Genomic DNA, 19,216 nt, shown 5'->3' on the forward strand with positions numbered 1-19,216 from the left:
CTATTTCAACCTCTAAATGCCCGGCTATGAAAAGCCAAGTGACATTTACTCCTGATGTACTGACCTGTTGCAACCTTTACAACCACTGTGATTATTATTTGACCCTGCTGGTCATCTATGAAAGTTTGAACATCTTGGAGAAAAATCTGGCCTTAATGGCCATGTACTGTTATAATCTCCACCCGGCACAGCCAGAAGGGGACTGGCCACCCCTCAGAGCCTGGTTCCTCTCTAGGTTTCTTCCTAGGTTTCTGCCTTTCTAGGGAGTTTTTCCTAGCCACCGTGCTTCTACATCTGCATTGCTTGCTGTTTGGGGTTTTAGGCTGGGTTTCTGTATAGCACTTTGTGACATCTGCTGATATACAAAAGGGCTTTATAAATACAATGTGATTGATTGATTGATTGATTGATAACACATTCAGATGACAGCTAAACAAAAAATGTGATGTTGTTTTTCCATTGAAATTTGGTTGCGCTTTTAAAACATAGTGATAACACATTGGGAACTCAACATATTTCTGGCTGTCTTTTTGATTGGGTGAATAAAGGTTGAAATCTCATTAATCAACGTCTCAACCAATATTACCCACATTTCCACATAATATAATAATAATAAGCCATTTAGCAGACGCTTTTATCCAAAGCGACTTACAGTCATGCGTGCATCATTTTTTTTGTGTATGGGTGGTCCCGGGGATCGAACCCACTACCTTGGCGTTACAAGCGCCGTGCTCTACCAGCTGAGCTACAGAGGACCACATAGAAATGACGTGGTTGCCCAGTGGATGAGAATCTGACACCTCCTGAGAAAAACACACATGCCTCCCGTCAGCAGACAAATGATATACACCCACACGAAACCGCAGGCGGACGGGCTGGAATTTCACAAATTTCATCAATGGAGGAAGTGATGAGTGTGTGAGTAAGAGAGGAGAGATAAAAGCAAGCCCAGACAGAGGTAGAGACAGAGAGTGGATAGTACAAGGTCGAGACTGTCTGCCTGTTTAAAGTTACAAAGAAAACAGCCACAAATACCCAAAGAACCCCAAATCCACTTTGGTTTCACAATCAGCGCCAATGATATCAGCTTTGATCATGGGAATACTTTTCTCACATGGATTAGCACACCACAATAAACAATAATTGGAGCGATGACATGCTCTATTGACCACACAGACATACAATAGGCATGGCATGTGAACACTTCAAAGCAGCACTACTAGCTACTACACAGCTCACCACCACCAGGCCCTTCAGTGGATACCCGCCACAGTTCAATGAGCATAGCTAACCACCGACAAAGTGTGATTAACTGAACCCTACACAAGAAGACAGATCTGGAAGCCGCCAAATGAAGACACTGTCGGTATCTCTGCTAGGGCCCTCTCTCTCTCCTCCTCCTCCTATCCTGGGATCTTCACTTAACCACATTAAATTGTTTTGTGTTGTGGGTAGTAGTGAGATAATGGGTGGGTGGCACCACTGTCCAAATTGCATTTAAGCGTGTGGTATCTGTTTCAACCAAAAGTGGTGTATTTAGAGGTGGGCTGGAAGTTTGGCACGAAGTGGTGTTATTTTGTCGAGGGCCATAGTAACCTGCCTAAACGAATAACTGAACTGGTTGCGGCTTATGTGGTCTCGCTGACCAGACAAAAAACACTGCAAGCAAAAAAGCTCTAAGATCTAATGTCTGACAAAGACTATAATGTCTCATGGTGGAATTCTCTCCATATATAAAAAGTCATTATTCATGTTCTGCTTAATAATTCTATAGATTAATATGATTTATTCACAAGCTGCCTATGTGGTTGAGTGGGTGGAGACGATATGGTAAAACTGGTCCTATTTAATAGAGGAGCATTCGCTTTATCCGTTTTACAGAGAGGCTCAGACTTCTGAGGTTGTCAACTTTCCCCAGCCTGCTCTGTAGTATAAAGAGCAGTGAAGAGGAAGCAGAGAGCATTGGTGCCTGAAGAGGAATGTGAAGCATTCTAATGAGGTGCCTGGCTGCCTCTGTTACTGGCTATAGAGCTGCAGCAGTCAGCCAGTCAGTCAGTCAGTCTGAGCCTGCTCTAGGCTGCACTTTCCTTCTCCATGCCCTCACTGCCGCCTGCCTCTGAACTATCACTTACCTCTCCTCGCTTCCTAACCAGAAGTGTTTTCACTACATTAGAGAGACAAGAAGCAAGGCAAGACAGGGTGACAGGGGTAAGATGCTGCAAGTCACTTCTTGGTACACACACCACAGTAGTCCAAAAGGTGAATGGGTCTTACTGACGAAAGGGCTCAGCAGTCTGGGTTCAATCTAACCTCAGTAAAGATTTTCTGATATTGGATATGATATTTAAAATGACTCGATGAATCAGGAAATGTAGGTCTACCCAGGTGCATCCGTCTGCAAAGTATGTTTTTGCTCCTACATCTGAAAACCCACGCTAAGAATGGGGTGGCGTGCTAGTGGTGGTGGGGGTGCAGTAGATTCAAAAGACATCTGGAAGTATTAACTGTGACAACCAAATCTCAGTCGTGCTCTAGAGGGAGAACACTGACTGCCATTTTCCATAAAAATTCTTTGCCAACGTCTTACCTTTCCCTCTGCACTAAATACAGAGAAAAGATTCATGACTTTATGTGGGTATAGCTGATGCTGCTTTGAGAGATGGCTTTGAAATTCAGATCGTTGATGCCAGTGGCACTGCCATGGTTTACTGCAGTCAATTTGTGTGGAGTGATGGAGGGCGTTCTCCACTGTTGTTTTATGCTTATTAGCGTGATTGACTCCCCTCCTACTACCTTTTCTCTACAACTTTCTCACCTCAGTGTCTTTCTCTCACCTAATGTTAGTTTAGAATAGAGGATGTGCATGCAGACTTTACATCAACTCCCTATCCAACCACCCACCTTGCATTCTGAATAGAAACTGCTGTGAAACTATTTGCTGCTTTTTCCTCCAGGCCACAATACACAATGCAATCAATGTTAGGAGCCCTTGACCAAAGTTTGCCTTGCAGGGAGGATTTCACAACCGGCCCATTCATTTTTTTGCAAGCTTGAGCAGTTCCCAGAAGCATATGCGGTATAAAAATTAGGCAGGGCAGGATCAGCTAAAAGGGAGTGACTATCACCTTCCTCAATGCACTCCACAAAGGTAAATAATCCCTTCAAATAATCAGAGGTAAAATTGGACCCATTTGTGATCAAACAAATATCCTCATCTCAGCGGATTTAGGGGTGGTGGGTGGATAATGCTATAGCGACACAAACAGGGAGAGATGAGCCTGAAATAGAAGTGATAGATAGCATAGCAGTATAATTAACCCAGGGATGGGGCGGTTGAATCGTTGTGTGTCTGCATCATATAATTCAGCCTCTCCAGATGCAAAGCCCTGGTGGCGAGCCAAGCACCAGCCTTCTTTCCCCCAAGGTTGCTATCAACTCGCCCCCAGATCACAGTAATTCAGCATCTAAACAATGGGGAGTTCGCACTCAGGCTAAATTTACAGTAGCCTAGCATTGACTTGTTTGACTGCTACACTGAATCAACGTCAGACCCAATAATAGGAGCAGAGAATGCTCACTATGAGAGAATGTATGAACTGTGTTTGGGGAATCTAGTGAAAATGCAAGCAGTTAAACTAATCAACACCTTAATGATAGGCTAGTATTTCCATGATGATGATTAGAACAGAGACATTTAGATTTTGCCCTTTCATTAGGTAGTTCAATAGATGATTGGGTGAGTGTTCGATCCAGCAGCAGTGCATTGACACATGCCTGGGGCAGTAAGGGCAGCCAGTGACAGTGCATGTCGGGGCTCTGTGCTGGTGCTATATGGGGGTAGATTTGTGCTGTGTGTGCCAGGCAGCCCGTTAGCGGTGATTTGGTCAACTGCCCAGTGCCAGTCCATACTGGGCCACAGCCAAAACACCCATTTACTTCTCCCACACTGGACGCTGTGGGTCTCAGTACAACAGGGACTGAACAACAGTCCTGGACAACTCTTAAACCATGTACATAATCATATCCGTTTCCCACAAAATATACAAATGAACTAAATCTCTCCTATGTCCCTGTGTGTGTGTGAGCGTGTTTGCGGCCTGCGCGACATCCATGCGCGACGTTCATGCGTGTGTGTGTGAGAGAGAGAGAGAGAGAGAGAGAGAGAGAGAGAGAGAGAGAGAGAGAGAGAGAGAGAGAGAGAAAAAAATGTGTGGCTCTAGTGACAAACTGCAGTATAGCAGCAAGGTCAGTTGACAGTGACCTGACAGATTCCCTCTGCAGAGGTGTCAATATGGCAAAGACCTGTGATGTTTGTAAGCCATCCAGCAGCATCCTTTCACACCATGCGCCAGGGCACGGAGATACAGGGGCTAAAGCACAACTAAATGAGACAAAGATATCCTTTAAATATCTTTCAATTCAGAGTCTAACAAGATACTGAGAATAATATGCGATCTACAGACCTGTCAACTCATGTACTAATACTACATAGAGAATATGTCATCATCATGTTTAGAGAATCTATGTTACATAAACATTACATCTGTTGCCATAACACTGTTAATGAAATAACTGCATTAATCCTATCAGATTACATAAAATAACAGGCCTCTATGTCATGGGTTACACATTGCTTACTGATAAATATTACATCATGTGTATAAATCATGCCATAATGATAATAACTTAAAAACCGTACATTTTTCTCTCCCTGAATAATCTGTTGCTCAGGACAGGGACGTGTCAGTTTATTGTGACTCTTTTTGACATTGGGATGTCAGAGCAGGTTGGCTGGGTTGGGAGAGGAGCTGTAGTGACAGTTGGAAACATCAGTATGGGAAGGGTCAGGAAATCACCACCAAACACCACCAAACCAGCTAGAGTAATCCCAGTCCAACAAGATACAGTAAACTTAATCTCGTATTGACAGATTCTGTAGAGTAAACCTGTAACCAGAAACATGAGGCAAGAAGAGAGCACACTCACTAACCATGACCTACATTATCATTCATTAAATAAGAGATTCATTTCTGATCCCTCATTACCAAGAAATGAATACGACAAACATAGGGCTGTGACGGTCATGGAATTTTGGATGACGGTTGTTGGTCAGTGGCCGCTGTCCGGGGTTCTGAAACACATCAGTACGCTGTTGAATTGGTGCCTTTTCCTAGACCATGTTGCTATGTGCATAATAGCAAAGTTAACCAGCATATTGGTGTTGAGAACAATGCAGCGGAGGCAGCAGCGGAGTTAGGAGATGAGAAAACAGCCCTTGCCTTATTGTCTAAGAAAAGTGAGGAGGGAGGAAACCCCAACTTAATTAGGTCTATAATCAATAGCCTAACTGTTAAATGTGCCTGACTTTATAAATCATCCATATATATCTACAGAAATAAGACAGATCCTGCTTCTGTTGCCTGTTTGAGTATTTGTTTAATAGCCTACTGATTCCGTGAGCACCAAGCCTCACACAACCACAAACTTCACAAATCTTTTAATCTTTGCTTTGCTGTAATAAAGGCTTTACACTTTTTTTTCATTAGAACAGACTCTCTGGTATTATTTATCATTTATTTTGTGTTTACACTGTTCCAAATTGTCCGAAAAAAAACATATTTATAATCAAAATAACCCTCCTTCTTCTTGATCTCCTTCCTATTGATATTATTACTATTATTATTATTATGATCATCATTATAATAATAAGTAATGTCATTATCATTAGTAGGCTTAGTATAGCAGCCTTGTATGACCACTATTGAGCTGTAGGCCTAAGAACGCATCCTGTTTAGTCTTAATACCGTAACTTACTTATAGGCCTATATTTTTTTAAATACTTATATAGGCTACTGTATCAATCAATCATTCATTCGTTCATGTCATCACACAGCATATGAGCAAAGTTCCTTCTAAGTTCCCCGGGACTGCCGCGCAGAAAAAAGATCAGCCTGCGCAGAGAAGCACGAGATTGAACTTCACTCAACTTTCTAATTTTCACTATCAACGTTTCCCTCTACTGTGGGAATTGTAATCGAATCAACGCAATGCAACATAGCAAAACAAAACAAACTATGCAAGAGATTTTCTTGTACGCAGAGCGCATTGGAGTAGGATTCTTCTGCATTGACAGGCATGACTCAGGCCCATACTCTACACAGACTGGTGCGCCATAACCAATCAGAGCTGCAGTATCCCTATATGCAAATAGGCCATTGCCATATATGGATCTGTGCCATTCACTTTGAACTGGACTGTGTTTACAGCATTAGTGGTCGCAAGTAGATGCGCTTGTTCTGAGGTCAAAGCGAGAGCTGCATGTAGCCACGTGTGCACATTTGTAATATTATTTGCTAGTAAGTGGGTTAATAGCCCAGTTATAGCTAATTTCTAGTCAGCAATGGGGGAGTGGTTGCTTCCTACAAGAACACAAAATGTGTGCATTTCTAGCCATCTTTGAAAAGCAAGTCAGGTAAAAGAGCTTTTTTTCTGTCTTAAAGGGGCAGTGTTGTATTTTGAGACAGGTTTGAATAAGCTAAGTAATAATAATAATAATAATATGCCATTTAGCAGACGCTTTTATCCAAAGCGACTTACAGTCGTGCGTGCATACATTTTTTTTTGTGTATGGGTGGTCCCGGGGATCGAACCCACTACCTTGGCGTTACAAGCGCCGTGCTCTACCAGCTGAGCTACAGAGGACCACTAAGTATCCAATAGGCAGAGGGAAGCATAATTTGTCTGATTCTTTGCATCAAACAACAACATTTTCAGTCACCTCCTTGTCTGAAGGATAAACAGGTTAATGTCAATCCCTACATGTTTCTTTCAAATGTCTCATGGAATGTAGGCCTACATTGAACACCACACATTGGCTGCTACTGTAGGCTGAATGGCAAACGCAGCATTGCGTTGCAGAGGCAGTTGCAGTGCGTTCTGTGTGGTGCATAGGTTGGATTTATCGAACGTATGCGTCAAACTGTATGCGTAAACGGGTTGACAGTGTTAGAACAGCTATTTATTTCCATGTTAAAATGTTATGGGATACATTTTCTCCATAGTTTTTTATGGTAGGCCACTTTGATATGCCTACATTATGATCAAATAGCCACAGTAGCCTACTTGGCCACTGTTATAACTGTAACTTCAAGCAGGTACAGCCTCAGTGTTCACAGTAAACGCGTGCCAGAAGTTACACAGAATTTTCACAAAGTTCAAGTGTGCGCTCAGCAGACCAGAAATGTGCTCAATGGCGAATGTATTTTTAGGGAACATTGCATATGAGTCATTCATGATTTGAAGTGCAATCAAGCATTTTTGTTTTAAAATAAAATAACAAAGCGAGCCTTGAATAATTAGCATAAACAATAAAATAACCGTTTCATTTTGGAAATTGCATTCACAAATGAATGCGACTGTTTTTAGTCTTTGCTGTAATAATGGCTTAACAAAAAAAAACTTTACAACCGACTCTCTAGTACGGTTATAATTGATTTAGTGTTGTTTACATTGTTCCAAACGATCAGAAGAATTATATTGTAATCTGACAGCACCTGTTTGGCACACATAATATGCATGCAGCGCTTGCTACTTACCTTCTTTTTCTTGATGTCCTATATTTTCCACAACTAGTCAAATTGTACTGACTTCCCGTTTACTCCTGAGAAACCAGTAAATATACACCCATTTAGAGTTTATTTGTCATGTCCTCTGCATCCATTTTGCTGTCACGGTGTTCGGAATTTGTTATAACCAATTTATTGATGTGATTATGATATGCTATAGGTCAGGCCCTATTGGTCACGTGCATGCGATGCATACATGTGTCACGTAAAGAGAGCAAGGGTTGAGGGAATAGGGAATGTTTTTCCTAAACAAATTAGGGATTTCGGTAACAGAACTTTTCAGTCAGAAATGGCTGTAATTATGTTGCAGCTTCAGCAACACGGACAGCGCGATAAACACTGTTGATGTTCTGTGGTGGTCGCTTCAGCAGGGAGGAGAGAGAGACAACAGGTGCTAGTCACACAGTCACTCGCTGTCATTTTTTTAACACAGTGCAGCAAGTCTGAGCCTGGCCCGGCACAATCAAATCAATTGCAGTCGGACTCCCTCTAGTCACTTAATTATTTCAACAAAAAGTGTGCTTAAAGCATCAGACAAGCTCAGTGCATATACTGTAGTTTGTTTGATTAAAACACATAGGATGTTTCTATATATGGAAAAATACACGCTTTAAAATTTCAACCAATCAATTGGTCGAAAGAACAGACGACTCTTGGTCGACCAATATTTTTTGGGGTCGGGGGCAGCCCTACATAAAATACAAATAATAATGAAATATTTTTTTGCGGTTACAACAGTTATTTTATTTTCATTAAGGTCTTCATCCATAATCGTCGGTTACACGATTATACGGTTATTGTGCCAGCCATATCACAAACTCTGTGGTTTTCTGGAATAATAACAGAGTAATAGCATGTGTATGAGGATTATTAAGATACATGTCATTTAGAAAGCCTGATGCAGCAGCACAGTGAAACACACCCTTTCCTTTCCCTGCTAACACGGATCTCAAGGTGAAAGCCTCATTAATATCCCCTCACACCAGCCAAATAGCTGCTCTGCTGCTCCCATACACTAATTACTTCTCTACCACACAAGAAGATGTGCTCTGGAAAAGATGAGTACTTTTAATTAACCCCTCGAACGACTGTGGATTAACAGTAAGGGGTCTCATTCATTAAAATCTCATAGAAGAGCAAGGGCTACTATAACTCTAATGTTCTGCAGGGCCATGTAATAATTTCAGGAACATCAAGTTCTAGCTGCCTGCAGGTGCTGACTACAGGGGAAAGCTGTTGCTGTTAGAGTCCCAGGCTATGATGAAGGGAAGGAGAAACACTGGATCACCCCACTGAGGAGCCCAGCTGACAGCATATAATCCTACAGCGCCCAGAGAGCTGGCTCAGTCAGAGAGAGGGGGACAGAGACAAATACAGCACAGGTACTGTTGCTCAATGAGCTATATCTAACATAATTTGGGCACGTTATTGCAGATTCACACAGAAGGAAAATGTTGCAATGTGAAGTAAAATACATTCATGACAAAAGCTCGTCGAACATCTCATTCCAAAATCATGGGCATTAATATGGAGTTGGTCCCCCCTTTGCTGCTACAACAGCCTCCACTCTTCTGGGAAGGCTTTCCACTAGATGTTGGAACATTGCTGCGGGGACTTGCTTCCATTCAGCCACAAGAGCATTAGTGAGGTCGGGCACTGATGTTGGGCGATTAGGCCTGGCTCGCAGTCGGCGTTCCAATTCATCCCAAAGGTGTTAGATGGGGTTGAGCTCAGGGCTCTGTGCAGGCCAGTCAAATTCTTCCACACCGATCTTGACAAACCATTTCTGTATGGACCTTGCTTTGTGCCCCGGGGCATTGTCATGCTGAAACAGGAAAGTGCCTTCCCCAAACTGTTGCCACAAAGTTGGAAGCACAGAATCATCTAGAATGTCATTGTATGCTGTAGCGTTAAGATTTCCCTTCACTGGAACTAAGGGGCCTAGTCCGAACCATGAAAAACAGCCCCAGACCATTATTCCTCCTCCACCAAACTTTACAGTTGGCACTATGCATTAGGGCAGGTAGCGTTCTCCTGGCATCCGCCAAACCCAGATTAGTCCGTCAGACTGCCAGATGGTGAAGCATGATTCATCACTCCAGAGAACGCGTTTCCACTGCTACAGAGTCCAATGGCGGCGAGCGTTACACCACTCCAGCCGACGCTTGGCATTGCACATGGTCATTTTAGGCTTGTGTGCGGCTACTAGGTCATGGATACCCATTTCATGAAGCTCCCGACAAACAGTTATTGTGCTGACGTTGCTTCCAGAGGCAGTTGGAACTCGGTAGTGAGTGTTGCAACCGAGGACAGACGATTTTTACGCGCTACGCGCCTCAGCACTCGCCGGTCCCATTCTGTGAGCTTGTGTGGCCTACCACTTCTTGGCTGAGCCGTTGTTGCTCCTAGACATTTCCACTTCACAATAACAGCACTTACAGTTGACCGGGGCAGCTCTAGCAGGGCAGAAATTTGACGAACAGACTTGTTGGAAAGGTGGCATCCTATGACGGTGCCATGTTGAAAGTCACTGAGCTCTTCAGTAAGGCCATTCTACTGCCAATGTTTGTCTATGGAGATTGCATGGCTGTGAGCTCGATTTTATACATCTGTCAGCAACGGGTGTGGCTGAAATAGCCAAATCCACTAATTTGAAGGGGTGTCCACATACTGTTGTATATATAGTGTATGTAGGGTCAACGTATCACACTGTATTCTATTAGGGCTATAAACCATATTCAAATTCCATTATGTTTCCTTTGCATGTGAACTATTTCCAGTCATTGATTTGGGCTTGATTCACTTTTGCTCCTATTATGTACAATAAAGCCTCAGTTAATAAATTCATCCAGAGTCATTTGTGCAGCATTCATTCAGGCAGCATTGCATAACGGTAGCCATGCTAAATCACAAATGACAAACCTGCATGGTGCACTGCTGCTGACCACACACACCACACTGTAACCCACACTGTAGACAACTCTGGAATGGTGCTGATCAAAAGCCATTTCCATACAAGCCAGAACTGATCTACACAGGGCCTAGGGTGGAGCGCTTTCCTATTCCCATCAAAAAGAAACGCAGAAATACAAAGAACTCATTCACAGTCAAAAACACCAAAAGGCCTACAGATTTGCATACACTTTATTGGGCTGACAACATCTAACAGTTGTTCCAATTTTTCCATTTTAGTCTTGGTTCAAGGGACTCAGGAAAAACCAGAATGCAATTAACACGCCCCACTCATACCCCCACCTCGCTCTAATCAAGGCTCAGAATCCCCAGAAGTATTGAAGGAAAAAACATGCTGAGGTTTGAGCTCTGTGTGATCCTTCATTTGCATTTGTACAATAACAGGAGCGTCTCACACACACACACACACACACACACACACACACATATTGCATCAGAGCTGTGGAGAGAGCGTCAACCTGGTTCACTACAGACACAGTGACGTCTGCAGTGGTTAACTAACAACATATCAAAGTTAAGGCTAATGTTGTGATCATAAGGTTATACGTGTTGTTTACGGGGAACCAAGTGGAGCAGAAGGATGAGAGACCAGGGTGTACAGGTGCAGGTGTTTTGATTCCAACAGTACTTGATCCCTTGTGACTCCTGCTAATTAGCATTCAAGGCAGGGAGCCACGCCACATAAACACTAGTCCACCAGCCGCAAAAGGCCCACGTCACAAAGGATCCTCCCTGCCTCTAATTGAGCAATAATGGCAGGCAGGCTTTTATGTGATACCTTGCACAGCAGACTGCACGACTCTTTGCCATGCAGCCCCTCCTTAGTTAATGTATTGTAACAGATGACCGCCCTTCAACTCAGCACTTGTTACCTTAACCAAGGGAGAATATCATGATACACCCCTAAGATATGAGACACAGTGCCGTCGTTTCAACTGGCATTTCCATAGAGTCAGTCTAGTTGTCTAGCTCCTCGTCCTTGGCTTCAAGAGCAACATCATAAAAACAGACCAAATCTGTCAAAAGTGTATTGCTATTTATTGCTGAGAGGATGAGCTTCCAAATAGGCCTCCATCCAGCAGCTTTGGATTTGGGGAGTTGATGTATGTATCTCATTCCGGCAGCAAAGCTATAGCCAAGGTATCCAGGAATACATCAATTAAATACACAGGAAACAGTCTGGGAGGAAAGCCTGTAAAAGCAGCAGTCATGTTTGTTATTGGTCGGCCCGATCTGCTCTCTCCACCTAGGGACAGATGGAAAGTGGGTCTCTCTGCAGCAGTCAAACTCATAGGTAGTGAGTGGGACAGTTTATCTAGTCAGAAAGGCAGGGCACTCATGTGTTACCAATTTCTACTACTCTTAATCTATGAGGTTGTGTCACTGTCAACCACAAAAGTGAAACAGTAACACAGAAAGAGAGGGGTGATCCTTGAAGGGTAGGAAGTATGAGTTTTTGTTAGGGCTGTCCCCGACCCCAAAAAATCTTAGTAGACCGAAAGTCGTCTGTTCTTTCGACCAAATTTTAAAACGTGTATTTTTCCATATATAGACATACCCTATGTGTTTTAATAACAATCAACTATATATGCATTGAGCTTGTCTGATGCTTTAATAAGCGCACTGTTTAATGAAATAAGACACAAATGACACAAGAGGAAGCCAGAGATCAAGATAACCAGAAGAAAAAACCTTTTCCCGACCATCCTCCTCCCGGTCCTACTGGCTTTCACAGATTCTGCCATTACTCTCCTGAAGTTGCCGGTAATAGTCTACACAAGGAGTCGGCAAACTTTCTCATGTGCAATGCCAATTTATCTTACCATTTCTACCAATCTGCGTGCCAGTTATGGTTTTCATATGCACACATCGTGGAACAGTTTCATTTAATATATAATAACGTCTTCATATCTCAAAATCATTGTCATGTGGTTAATCAAAATTCTATCCAAATCTAAATGAAAATGACACAAACCTAAAAAAATAACTTATATTGTCAACTATGTAAAAATAGCCTATAAAGCCAACAAATAAAAACCTTGCAGCCTGCAGGTAGAAAATATCCTGATAAAAATAAATATCCTATGAATCCCATTGGCTACCATGGCCTGACTGCAACGAACTTGAAACACTGTATCAACTATCAACTTGGGTCTTGCCAGAAGCTCATGCTTGCAAATTTGCAACATTGCATAAAATATTCTGGGCCCTCAGTTTCCTGCTCCAGTGAGCATGGGACAGACACAGCTGTAGGCTATTTGCACAAGGGATAAGAAGTAATCAGGTCAGGCTATTTTATGATGTTTCCTCTGGATCAGAGCATGACATTTTCCCCTTTCACGCTGAGTGGTTATCAAAAGGGAGAGAACTGGAAAGATTTTTCAAATGCATTTAGGAACTATTGTCATTCTCAATGGATGTAAAAACAGACTTTGTTTGCTTGCTGTTTGAGGTGAAGAAAACATTACTTTGAGAAGCTCCACAGCTCATTAGTGGTGGTACGTTAAGCCAATCAGAAATACTATCAGATCCCCAAGTGGGCACATCTTATGTTTCACCGAGTCGTGGCTGAACGACAACATGAATAACATACAGCTGGAGGGTTATACACTGTATCGGCAGGATAGAACAGCAGCCTCTGGTAAGACAAGGGGTGGCGGTCTATGTATATTTGTAAACAACAGCTGGTGCATGATATCTAAGGAAGTCTCAAGGTTTTGCTTGCCTGAGGTAGAGTATCTCATGATAAGCTGTAGACCACACTATCTACCAAGAGAGTTTTCATCTATATTCTTCATAGCTGTCTATTTACCACCACAAACCGATGCTGCCACTAAGACCACTCTCAATGAACTGTATACGGCCATAAGAAAACAGGATAACGCTCATCCAGATTTGGCACTCCTGGTGGCCGGGGACTTTAATTCAGGGAAACTTAAATCCGTTTTACCTCATATCTACCAGCATGTTAGTCCCTGTGCCCAAGAACACTAAGGTAACCTGCGTAAATGACTACCAACCCGTAGCACTCACATTTGTAGCCATGAAGTGCTTTGAAAGGCTGGGCATGGCTCACATCAACACCATTATCCCAGAAACCCTAGACCCACTCCAATTTGCATACCGCCCCAACAGATCCACAGATGATGCGATCTCTATTGTGCTCCACACTGCCCTTTCACACCTGGACAAAAGGAACACCTACAGTGAGGAAAAAAGTATTTGATCCCCTGCTGATTTTGTACGTTTGCTCACTGACAAAGACATGAGCAGTCTATCATTTTAATGGTAGGTTTATTTGAACAGTGAGAGACAGAATAACAACAACAAAATCCCCAAAAATGCATGTCAAATGTTATAAATTGATTTGCATTTTAATGAGGGAAATAAGTATTTGACCCCTCTGCAAAACATGACTTAGTACTTGGTGGCAAAACCCTTGTTGGCAATCACAGAGGTCAGACGTTTCTTGTAGTTGGCCACCAGGTTTGCACACATCTCAGGAGGGATTTTGTCCCACTCCTCTTAGCAGATCTTCTTCAAGTCATTAAGGTTTCGAGGCTGACGTTTGGCAACTTGAACCTTCAGCTCCCTCCACAGATTTCCTATGGGATTAAGGTCTGGAGACTGGCTAGGCCACTCCAGGACCTTAATGTGCTTCTTCTTGAGCCACTCCTTTGTTGCTTTGGCCGTGTGTTTTGGGTCATTGTCATGCTGGAATACCCATCCACGACCCATTTTCAATGCCCTGGCTGAGGGAAGGAGGTTCTCACCCAAGATTTGATGGTACATAGCCCCGTCCATCGTCCCTTTGATGCGGTGAAGTTGTCCTGTCCCCTTAGCAGAAAAACACCCCCAAATGTTTCCACCTCCATGTTTGACGGTGGGGATGGTGTTCTTGGGGTCATAGACAGCATTCCTCCTCCTTCAAACAAAACGAGTTGAGTTGATGGCAAAGAGCTCGATTTTGGTCTCATCTGACCACAACACGTTCACCCAGTTCTCCTCTGAATCATTCAGATGTTCATTGGCAAACTTCAGATGGCCCTGTATATGTGCTTTCTTGAGCAGGGGGACCTTGCGGGCGCTGCAGGATTTCAGTCCTTCACGGCGTAGTGTGTTACCAATTGTTTTCTTGGTGACTATGGTCCCAGCTGCCTTGAGATCATTGACAAGATCCTCCCGTGTAGTTCTGGGCTGATTCCTCACCGTTCTCATGATCATTGCAACTCCACGAGGTGAGATCTTGCATGGAGCCCCAGGCCGAGGGAGATTGACAGTTATTTTGTGTTTCTTCCATTTGCGAATAATCGCACCAACTGTTGTCACCTTCTCACCAAGCTGCTTGGCGATGGTCTTGTAGCCCATTCCAGCCTTGTGTAGGTCTAAAATCTTGTCCCTGACATCCTTGGAGAGCTCTTTGGTCTTGGCCATGGTGGAGAGTTTGGAATCTGATTGATTGATTGCTTCTGTGGACAGGTGTCTTTTATACAGGTAACAAACTGAGATTAGGAGCACTCCCTTTAAGAGTGTGCTCCTAATCTCAGCTCGTTACCTGTATAAAAGACACCTAGGAGCCAGAAATCTTTCTGATTGAGAGGGGGTCAAATACTTATTTCCCTCATTAAAATGCAAATCAATTAATAACATTTTTGACATGCGTTTTTCTGGATTTATTTGTTGTTATTCGGTCTCTCACTGTTCAAATAAACCTACAATTAAAATTATACTCTGATCATGTCTTTGTCAGTGGGCAAACGTACAAAATCAGCAGGGGATCAAATACTTTTTTCCCTCACTGTATGTGAGAATGCTATTCATTGACTACAGCTCAGCGTTCAACACCATAGTGCCCTCAAAGCTCACCACTAAGCTAAGGACCCTGGGACTGAACACCTCCCTCTGCAACTGGATCCTGGACTTCCTGACGGGCCGCCCCCAGGTGGTAAGGGTAGGTAACAACACATCCGCCATGCTGATCCTTAACACGGGGGCCCCTCAGGGGTGCATGCTCAGTCCCCTCCTGTACTCCCTGTTCACTCATGACTGCATGGCCAGGCACGACTCCAACACCATCATTAAGTTTGCCGATGACACAACAGTGGTAGGTCTGATCACCGACAACGACGAGACAGCCTATAGGGAGGAGGTCAGAGACCTGGCCGTGTGGTGCCAGGACAACAACCTCTCCCTCAACGTGATCAAGACAAAGGAGATGATTGTGGACTACAGGAAAAAGAAGAGGACCGAGCATGCCACCATTCTCATCGACGGGGCTGTAGTGGAGCAGGTTGAGAGCTTCAAGTTCCTTGGTGTCCACATCACCAACAAACGAACATGGTCCAAGCACACCAAGACAGTCGTGAAGCGGGCACGACAAAACATATTCCCCTTAAGGATACTGAAAAGATTTGGCATGGATCCTCAGATCCACAAAAGGTTCTACAGCTGCACCATCGAGAGCATCCTGACTGGTTGCATCACTGCCTGGTATGGCAACTGCTCGGCCTCCAACCACAAGGCACTACAGAGGGTAGTGCGTACGGCCCAGTACATCACTGGGGCCAAGCTTCATGCAACCAGGACCTCTATACCAGGCGGTGTCAGAGGAAGGCCCTAAAAATTATCAAAGACTCCAGCCACCCTAATCATAGACTGTTCTCTCTGCTACCGCATGGCAAGCGGTACCGGAGCACCAAGTCTAGGTCCAAGAGGCTTCTAAACAGCCCCCCTTTTACGCTGCTGCTACTCTCTGTTTATTATCTATGCATAGTCACTTTAATAACTCTACCTACATGTACCTATTACCTCAATTACCTCGACTAACCAGTGCCCCCGCACATTGACTCGGTACCGGTACCCCCTGTATATAGCCTCGCTATTGTGATTTTACTGCTGCTCTTTTTTTTATTCTTTTTTTTTTTACCTTTATTTAACTAGGCAAATCAGTTAATAACACATTCTTGTTACTTTTATTTCTTATAATTTTTTATTTAACGTTTTTGGTGTATTCATTTTTTTTTTTTGGGGGGGGGGGTTTATTTCTTATAATTGCATTGTTGGTTAAGGGCTTGTAAGTAAGCATTTCACTGTAAGGTCTACACCTGTTGTATTCGGCGCATGTGACAAATACAATTTGATTTGATTTATATGCCTACATTTGCGCGCAGGCCAGGTAGGTTTTGGCCTACTTCTATGCGTAATCAGGTGCACGTCCTTACTCAACATTGACAGGAGCGCTCCAAACAAAAGACTTAATTGACAAAACTCGTAAATGGAATGAAATAAACCAAAACTCCACTCCAACAACCTGTTTTTGCTTTGTCATTATGGGGTCTGAATACTAACAATCAAACGCAAACAATTCACACAATGAAGTCATGAAACAATTAATGTGCACAAATTGGCAGGAGAGAGCGCATTCTAGAGAGAGACGTGCATTGTGCAGCCACACTCGCCTTCTTCTTGAACTGTGCCATCCCCGCGGCCTCCGCAATGGATTAGTCTCGGCCTCCGCAATGGATTAGTTCACTGAGAAGTGCGCGAAAAAGACAGGTGTCTCGTGTGCCATACAAATAAATAAATAAATATATATGCTACTGCCTGACTAAAAAAATTATCGACCAAGCAATCGACCAGTCAACTAATTGGGGACAGCCCTAGTTTTTACTCACCAAAGTAACAACACAGCGTGGTCAAAGACTTACTAACTTAGTTGTAGTCATGATCTGGTTACCTATAACTACAAACATAGTTATGTTTTGGGGATTTTACATATTTATGAACTTATTTCCAGATATCTTCTAAACGACCCACAATGCACCATTTCTTAACTTCATATGGAGAATCTACTCTGCATTAGCCACTAGCCATGCAGACCTACTGTAGTGTTGGCAGTGGTGAGCTACAATCCACCAATCACGAGGAGGTGTGATGTAAACAACCAATCAGATTCCCCACACGTGGGGGGCGCATAATCTCTGTGAAGTAGGCTACCAGAGTTTTTCAACCTTGGATTAGTAGTAGCGCACTACAGTAGCTGATTGACTGTGCTGTTGTGATCATTTCCATCTGACTGGAGGCTTCCACTGACCGACGTCTTATTGTAGGACTCTTCCCCTCATCTCCTGTGCCCAATGCCGCCTCTGGATTATTGCCTCTGGAATCGATCTACTTTGGATTTACCTCACTATATCGCTACTGGATTAGCGGACTCTCCCTTGGCCAGTGAAACGGCCACTCCCTCTGAAAAGTCTCTCTCCTTGGCTTTACTTTGGTAGCTAACTCAGCCGTCAATCGGTAAGTCTACGCTCGCTCTACTTTATATCAGCTGGCTTTTTTTGTTGTTGTGCCTGTGGGTTCCTGCCTGTGCTAGACTAGTTTGTGTTGTTCTCTGGCTTACTACTTAGCTATGTCGACCGTGGTGGTTGGCTAGCTAGGCTACTTAGCTGGCTAGGCTAAGTATGCACTCACGAACTGTAAGTCGCTCTGGATAAGAGCGTCTGCTAAATGACTAAAATGTAAATGTAAAATGTAAAATAACTAACTTTAGCTGGCTGGCAAACATAACTGCATATACCGGTAACATTATTGATAACTGGTTAGATGGCGTTATGCATTTCCAAAACTTTGGTTTACTTTAATGTAGCTGTAAGCTAGATGTTGATTGCAACTGACTGACTCATGCAGTGCTAACGTAATGTTAGCAGGCTGGTAGGGCTAACGTTAGCAGGCTAGTTGGCTGGCAACCTTGCAAGCTGATTTGTACCAATAAATAAATAAAGTATTTGCTTGTAAGTTGGCTGAAAATTAAATTGAAACCAGCAGTCATGAGTGCAAACGATTTGGTTTAATTTGAAGTTATACATTTGGAAGTTATTTCTGTTGGAGTTTACATAATAGGGAATAGGCTGCCTTGCTGGGTCCTCCATATAACGTCACACCCTCAAAAATTATTTCCGGCAAGACTTCGGCATTCATCGGAATTCTGATCGGTTTTAGGTATTAACTTGAAAAATAGAAAAGTAAGGTAACTTTGCATTGGGACTTTTGATGCGTAGACTAATGCAAATACTTATGTTGCATGTGGTTACATTTATGCTACCTACCCTTTAAAATTACAGAATTGTCCCCCCTTGTCAGGGAATCATAGCGATATCAGGTGAGAACACAGTAAATTGACTATTCCATTGCATTGAATTCCTTCCCCCACTCTCTCTTTGTGTGTTTCAGAGAAGAGCCCCTGACATCCTCACACAGGACAAGGAAGGAACTGGAGCCAAGCACTCATTCCTCACCCCCAACCATGCCCTGAGCGGAGCGGAGCAGGAACTCAACTCACAGGATGGAAACTTATTATGTGCTTCGACTACAGAGAGGATGTGAAATCTTGGAGCAATATGAAGTGGGATTTCTGCTAGTTGGGATGCAGGAAACAAAGGGGAGGAGGGGGAACCTGCAACTCTTTCAGAAATGTTGTTAACAATCTGCGTCTTTAGATAGTGTGTTGGGGGTTTCAACATATTAAGTTCTGAGGAGAACTCACGCGGTGCTATGGTGCTTGGAATTCCACTGCACGCCACGCTGCTCCTGAAAGTGACAAAAACAGTTGAGCTGTT

At 43.3% G+C, this 19,216-nt stretch overlaps 1 protein-coding gene across 4 annotated transcripts in view; it reads right to left on the bottom strand.

Moving 5' to 3' along the window:
- LOC121544928 (signal-induced proliferation-associated 1-like protein 1) overlaps positions 1–19,216 on the bottom strand; it is an 84,374-nt gene that overhangs the window by 50,615 nt on the left and 14,543 nt on the right. The window contains exon 2 of one of the 4 annotated variants that reach the window (XM_045209134.1): positions 19,144–19,187. The exons of the other annotated variants lie outside the window; for them this stretch is intronic. The gene's annotated coding sequence lies outside the window, so the exon portion shown is untranslated. The remainder of the gene's footprint in view (positions 1–19,143; positions 19,188–19,216) is intronic. 4 annotated transcript variants of the gene reach the window in all.

This window comes from Coregonus clupeaformis, chromosome 29 (genome assembly GCF_020615455.1).
Source record: "Coregonus clupeaformis isolate EN_2021a chromosome 29, ASM2061545v1, whole genome shotgun sequence".
NCBI classification, from domain to species: Eukaryota; Metazoa; Chordata; class Actinopteri; order Salmoniformes; family Salmonidae; genus Coregonus; species Coregonus clupeaformis.